At 42.8% G+C, this 7,334-nt stretch overlaps 1 long non-coding RNA gene across 1 annotated transcript; it reads left to right on the forward strand.

Moving 5' to 3' along the window:
- The first annotated feature begins 1,776 nt into the window (after positions 1-1,776).
- LOC113293880 lies at positions 1,777-2,161 on the forward strand. The gene is made up of 2 exons (XR_003332642.1): positions 1,777-1,817; positions 1,931-2,161. It is a non-coding gene; the product is annotated as an uncharacterized LOC113293880 (long non-coding RNA).
- The last annotated feature ends 5,173 nt before the right edge of the window (positions 2,162-7,334 follow it).

Genomic DNA, 7,334 nt, shown 5'->3' on the forward strand with positions numbered 1-7,334 from the left:
ATAAGAATATGAGGCCTAACAATCTGAGATTATGAAAGTTTATGAAAGTTTTATGGAAATAGGGAAACTGATGAATATCTTTTGATGTGAGTTTTCTTCTAATTTTTGGTTTTTGAATTTTAGATGTTGGATGGATATAGGGTTTTTAGTAGTTTAGATCGATTATTGTATGATTTTCCTTTTTTTTTTTGATTTGAGAAAAGTGAATTAGGGGTTCAGCAAATGCATCATAGAGATTTTTAGAATAATTAGGGGAATGTGATTATGTGACCACTGTTCTTGAAAATGATTTGGTAATGTTGTATCATACACATGATAGTATTGGATGAACTAGGGACTGGGGAACAAAGACTAAGCTTTCAGTGTCTTTTCTTTAAGATGGTATTATTAGTGCTCTGTAGCATTGATGCTTGAGAGTTTCATGTGTCTTAGTTTCCCTCTTTGTATGATTCCTGCTCAAATTAAATTAGTGAAACTGGATACAGAAATCTAGCTTAGTAGCTTTTACTTCTAGTTAGCTATAGTGAAAATATCTTTTGTAACTTACTGTTTTATTTCTTGTGTCCTTCCACTGCCTTCTAGCTTATGATACAATATCCTTCTCACCCTATGGGCATCTACATTTCAATACATGAAATTGCAAAAATGTTTAAAAAACCAGCCAAGGGAAAGACAGTTGCAACCTCAAAGTCAACCCCTTTGCCTCAAACTACATCAAATGCTATCATTTCTAGGGATGGTTCACAATCACAAAGTGTTCAAGCTTCAGAAATTGGCTCAACAGAACCAGAAGAAAACCCAACTGATGATAACATCAACATGCCAAGCTCTCATACAGGTGGCTCAGGTGATGAAGATAGAGAAGCTGGTGAGGATCCACTGATAACTGCTCTGAAGAAAAAGCTTAGATCAACAAGGTCACCAGTGTGGGATGAATTTGAAAGGGACTGTAAAGTAAGATACAACAGTAAAAAGAATGCGAGGGAAGCTGTTGTACTAGGTACATGCCATCATTGCAAGAAGATAGTTGATGCTGGTAGTCTCAGTGGTACTACAAGGTTGTCTAATCATCTAAAGATTTGCCGAGACAGACCACATAACAAGGCTGGACAACAACAGATTGCTACTTCACTGAAAACAGCAGGTAACAAAGCTTTAAAACTAGCTAATTGGAAGTATGATCCTGCTATTTCTAGGGAATACATGATTAAAATGATTGCTAAGCATGATTACCCTCTGAACATGGCTCAACATTTTTACTTTAGAATGTATTGCAAGTCTTTGAACCCTGCTGCTAAGATCATGAGTAGAAACACAACTAGAAGTGATTTGATGAAGTTTTTTCATGAACAAAAACAAGAATTACAGTTAGTATTGGATAAGTTGACTTCTAGATGTAGTCTTACAACTGATATGTGGACTGCTAAGCATACTAAAGATGGGTATTGTTGTGTGACATGCCACTACATAGATGATGAATGGAATTTGGTTAAGAAAACATTAGCTTATATTGTAGTGCCATCACCACACACAGGAGACGTTCTCACAGAATGAACCAATGCTTAGCAAAGGCTCACCAAAAGATGGGTATTTATTTGAAATCTTGAGTTGGTGGAAGCTAAATGCACCTAAGTACCCAACTCTTGCAAAGATGGCAAGAGATGTCTTGGCTATCCCAGTCACCAGTGTGGCATCCGAATCAATGTTCAGTGCAGGTGGTAGAGTGCTTACAACACACAGAGCTTCATTAGATCCAGAGGTTGTTGAAGCATTTTTATGCTTAAGCGATTGGTTGCCAGATTTCATTTGTGATGAAGGTAAACATTTTTTTCTTCTTAAACTCAGTGCATAGTTCCTATTATTACTACTTAGACAATTGTTGTGTATCTTATTCTATCTGAATGTTGACTTGTTAATTGTTATAATGCAGATATGGAAATTTTGGAAACCGAAGACGAATGAAGACAAGAGAGACCCTGTTTGAATATCTGTTAAGTTTTTACTTTCTTTAGCATTTGCTTGTGCTTCTTTTCATGTATGTGTGTGAGTAAGAGACTTACATTCAGATGAAGACAATTCAGATGCCATCTTATGAGTACTGTTTCCAAGTTTTATGTATGACAGTATGAGAATAATTTCACCTTTACAGATTTTTTTGTTACTAACGGATATTATCGGATAAATATCCGTTATCCGATAGCTTAACCTATCGGATATCGATATCTGATTTTGATATCCTATAGGATATTCTCGGATATCGAATATCCGATAGTTCTTAACCTGTCGGATATCGGATATCCAGATATCCGACAGATATTCTTCCATTGACAGCCCTATTTGTCGCTTCCCATTTAGTTTCCAGTACATTCTATCTTCTTTATTGTAGTGGCATAAAACCACACACTACATCCAATGGTATATAAGATGAATTAAAACTAAGTAAAGATGCTCAACAAACATAGACACAAAGATATACGTGATTCGGTATGATTATCTACGTCCACGGGGTGAAAGGATGAATGCTATTATTTCTTTTCTTTAATTACAAGGTGTTCTCTCCTTCTCAAATGGCGTAACTCTCAAACTCTCAAATGTAGTGTCTTGTTTCTCTCTCTTTCAACCTGCCTCTCTCTCTCGACCAGCCCTTGTATTTATAGGCCAAGGTCGAAACACAACAGAATTACAGTGTTGGTCACATTATATCAGTTTAGATGTTCCCTATCGGGCCTGTGTTGGCGCTCGCCCATCTTTCCGGTATGGCCGATAGAGTCTTGGTCTTTGATAGTTCTTCACCTGAGACCGAGTCCTGATCGTCTGGTTGACACGATGTCGCCCTTCTTTCTTATCGTCCCATTGTTTGACCAGCTCCCTTTGTCTGATCGAGTGCTTTCTGATCGTCCGTCCGACTTGTCAGAGGATAAGGGTCACGTCCCATCCGGCAACTGTAGGGCCATCACGTCCGACCCACGTGACACCTCGCTTTTTGCGCTATTTGGTTCTATCCTGTGCTTCGCCGCTCTTTCCTCTTCGGTGTATCATATCTTAGGATCTTTCCACCTAGCCCTGTGGATTATTTACACCTACATTTATGCCTCTTCTTTCGCTGGTGTGCTTGGCACGAGGGAAAGAAAATCGTTCCATCTTCCCACGTCCTTGAGCATGCCGAGAATTCCTCCATGCAGTTCCCCACTAAACATCCATTTATGACTTGTGACCGCTGCTGTCGGTCAAGACACTTCATCCTATAAATATCTCCCTTTATGTTCTCTTTCCTCTATTTGCCATTTTCAGAGAAACCAACCGTTGTTCTTTCTTCTTCTCCACCTTCCTTCCTTGCTGACGCCATTAACTCCGGTGACCTTCTTATCTTCTCAGTTTTCATATTTGCTGTTTCCGTTGGTGAGGTTTGCGACAGTCGTGGTTGGTTCCTCTTTTTACTTCTCTCTTCATCAGAGTTCATATTTCTCCGTTTGCTCTCTGCCATGGCTACTTCTTCTTCGTCAATGACTGAAAAGAGGTGCGTGAGTGATACCTTCTCCGAGAGCGATGTTGTGTCTCTTGATTCCTTATTTTGGCTTGAGAGTCCTTCCCATCACGATTATCGTGCTATAAATTCCCTGTTTCCTGATGATTCTCCCTCTTTTTCATGTAGGGATGATAAGAGAGTCTTCAAAGACTTATCCGATGATGAGTTTATTGAACAGTTGAAGGAAGAATTCAGTCTTCAAAACTATGAAGTGACCCTAGTCTCGGACCAAACGGGTGTGTTAAAGAAGACCGATGTCGATAAGCATGAGCAGTCGTCCGGGGCGGTCATCGTCACTCGTGGGCAGTTAGAACTTGGCCTTCGCTTTCCTCTATACAACCCTGCCAGCCCTTTCTACTATGAGGTATTGTCGCAGCTTCGTCCATGTTCAGACGTCCTTTACCATATCGGGTACTATTTATGATTCACTTGGCGCATTGCACTATGAGGAGTTCGGCTCCTATACTGATGAGAAGATGATTGCTGACGTACCCCTGTATCGTGATATCGCGCCGGTCTTTGATAATTTGGTAAGTTATTTGTTTGCACTTTTCCTTTGGATGTTATCGGGCCCCACTAATCTCGTCTTGGGATGGAATTTGTAGGCGTTGAATTGGTCGAGGTTGGAGGCTGCTCTTCGTCGACAGGAGATTAGGAAGTTGGAGGCTGCTCTTCAGCAGGAGAAGGAACGATCTCGTGATCTGGAGATCAAACTCGCCATGCGCAAGGTATATTGTTTGCAATAGTTGTGTTGATTGAGTTTTTCGTACCAATGTCCTGAGTCAATTATTATTCTTCTAGCCGAAATATCTAGTATAGATCTAGACGCTTCTTCGGAGTATATGCTTATGAAGAGAAAGTGGGATATCGAGAAAGATCTTGTGGAGAATCCTCGACAACGAATTTCCAATAAGGATGGGAAGATAGACCGACAGGAGGCCGAGATCCAGCAACTTCAAGAGGAATAGGACAGATATCGCCTGTTTGAGTATGTCCCTGAAGAGATAGATAACTTACGGGCCCGCTTGGGCATCTTTCAAAGACTTGCTGGTGATAAAACGTTACTAGCCGATAATCTGGAGAGTCAAAATGGTTCCCTTAGGCTTCAAAATCGAGATCTTCATGAAGATCGACGACGGATTTTGAGGGAAAAAGTTGTGGCCGAGCAGTCCAACCGAGATCTTCTTGAAAGGACCAAGGGTTTCGATAAGCTGTCCAGTGACCTAGAGTGGACCCAAGCCCAGTTATCGATGCTACAAGTGTCCTATAACCGTCAGAGGGCCGAGTGGAGTGATCACAAGAAATATTTCCCTTCGAATGAGTTCAATGAACAATACTATAATGAGTTAACCTTGAATCTTTCTAAGGCCGAGGACGAGTTGGCCAAGTCCGTGGAGTCGTTAGAATCTGTATTGCCAATTCTGTCAGGTCTCTGGAGTGCATGTTGGGGCGACCTTAAGACCTAGTTAGTTTGTTGTTTTTACTCCGTATTCTGCTACGTTCCGTGTTTAATATGCTTATAATGTTTTGTTGCAGCCGAGCAGGGTCGTGTCAAGGATCTGGAGCGACATGTGCAAAATCTCGGGCAGGAGGTGGAGCAGTGGAAGAAGGCCGAAGGTGAGGTGAAGGTTAAGCTCCATGCCGCCGAGGAGAGGTCCGAGCAGCTTTCTCAGCAGATTGTGGACGAGAGAAATGCTCATCATAGCGATCTTGCTGAGGCGATCAAGGCCGGTGTGAACGAGTACATCGCGCAAAAGCGCCGCGAGGTTGCTCAGAGAAAGGGGGAGCCGGTGCTGTCCCACCCAGGAGTTGATCATGTCTTTTGTAGTGCTGCGCCACTAATTTGCCCTTTGTCGCGGGTTGTAATTCTCTTGAACACTTGACCCATGCTTCTTTGAACAACTTCTTTGAATGGGGTGCTGCGTCCCCAACCTTGTTTTTCTTTTTTCTTTTCCTTGACATTTTCCGCCTTTATCATTGTGTTGACGCTGTTTAATTTTATGGTTGTTATCTTGTTGTTTGTGCTCCGTATCTGCATTTGATGTCACATGCATTAGTATTAGTGCCTTTTCTGTCGAACACACTCAACAAGGAGGGTCATCGGGCCCGATGCCATGTCCCATACGAGGTATCTCATCACTATCTTTTAGATTCAGTGGAAGGGTTTTAGTCGTCCTAGTTCTAGGCCTGATAATCCCGAGTGGTTATCGACCAACCAACTCGGGCAAGTGGTCACGACCACCTGCGATGGGGGTAACCTTTCAGATGTAAGTAGGTTACCTAGATGAGAAGAAATCGGATCTTAACAATCTTTGGTATCTGGCTTCCAACCACCAGTACCCTTAGGCTACCTCGGCACTTGCACACTGCCACTGCCCCGAGTATCGAATAGCCAGTCGACTGTAAGTCACCTCGGCACTTCCACACTGGCTTTGCCCCGAGTACGAATGACCATTCGAGTGTAAGTCACCTCGACACTTCCTCACTGGCTTTTCCCCGAGTACGAATGACCATTGGTCGCTCATGTCATATTTCCTACCCCTCGCGGTTTTAAAGAAATGAATGACAAGTATGTTTACCTATTTCCCTCGAACCCCTCATGGGTAATAGAGTTTCAGATGTTGAGCGTTCCACTGTTTTAACTCGGGTTTGCCGTCTGGTTTGAGTAATCGATAAGCTCCCTCGCCAGCTTTAGACACGATTGTGTATGGTCCTCTCCACCTTGCCGCTAGTTTACCGCCCTTTTTGTCACGTTCCCAATCGGCTAGATATTTCAACACTAACTGCCCCGGTTGAAACTCTCTTGGTCGAACTCGTTTGTTGTATTCTCGTTGTAGTCTCCTTTGGTAATTCTCCATTTTTTGCAACGGCATCTCCCTTGTTTCCTCCAAGTCATCGAGCTTGGCCAATATTAGATCTACTGATATGTTTCGCCTCCAGGCTTCAGTTCTTGTGGTGGGTATCATTGCTTCAGTTGGTAGTATCGCGTCGGTTCCATAGGTCAGCATGAAAGGTGATAGCCCTGTAGCTTCCCTTCGAGTGGTTCGATAGGCCCATAAAACATTGTAGAGTTCTTCGCACTAATCACCGTATTCTTCATCTAATTTTTGCTTCATATTGTCGGCGATAGTTTTGTTTGTGATCTAGGCCTGCCCATTACTTTGATGGTATATGGGGGTAGCCTTGCTTTTTCTGATGTTGTATGTGTTAAATAGTAGGTCGATGTTTTCTCCCTGGAGATGTTTTCCATTATCCGAGACGATGGCCGCCGGTACTCCGAAACGACATATGATATGCTCCAAAATGAACCTGAAGACGTCCTTGTCACGGATATGTCTCAGTGGTGCCGCCTCCACCCATTTAGTGAAGTAATCCGTCGCTACTATTAAGTACTTTATCTGCCCCGATCCCACATGTAATAGTCCCACGATATCGATCCCCCACTTTGCGAAGGGCCAGGGGCTTACTACCGAGTTTAGAGTTACTGACGGTGCATGTATCTTCTTACCAAACGGCTGGCATTCTTCACAAGCTTGCGCCATTTGTTTTGCATCATCGTTCATATACGGCCAGAAGTATCCCATCGTTTTCGCTCTCGCTGACAGACTTCGTCCCGAGCTGTGATTTCCGGCTGCTCCATAGTGTAGTTCATTCAAGATTGTCTGGCCTTCTTCCTTATTTAAGCATCTTAAGAGTGGTCCCAGGTATGATTTCTTGTATAGGATTCCGTCTCTTAGCTCGTAAGAGGCCGATTTGCTTTTCACTTTGTTGATATCGGGTCGCCCCTTGGGTAACTCGACTGTCTCCA

This window comes from Papaver somniferum, chromosome 7 (assembly GCF_003573695.1).
Source record: "Papaver somniferum cultivar HN1 chromosome 7, ASM357369v1, whole genome shotgun sequence".
Classification (NCBI taxonomy): domain Eukaryota; kingdom Viridiplantae; phylum Streptophyta; class Magnoliopsida; order Ranunculales; family Papaveraceae; genus Papaver; species Papaver somniferum.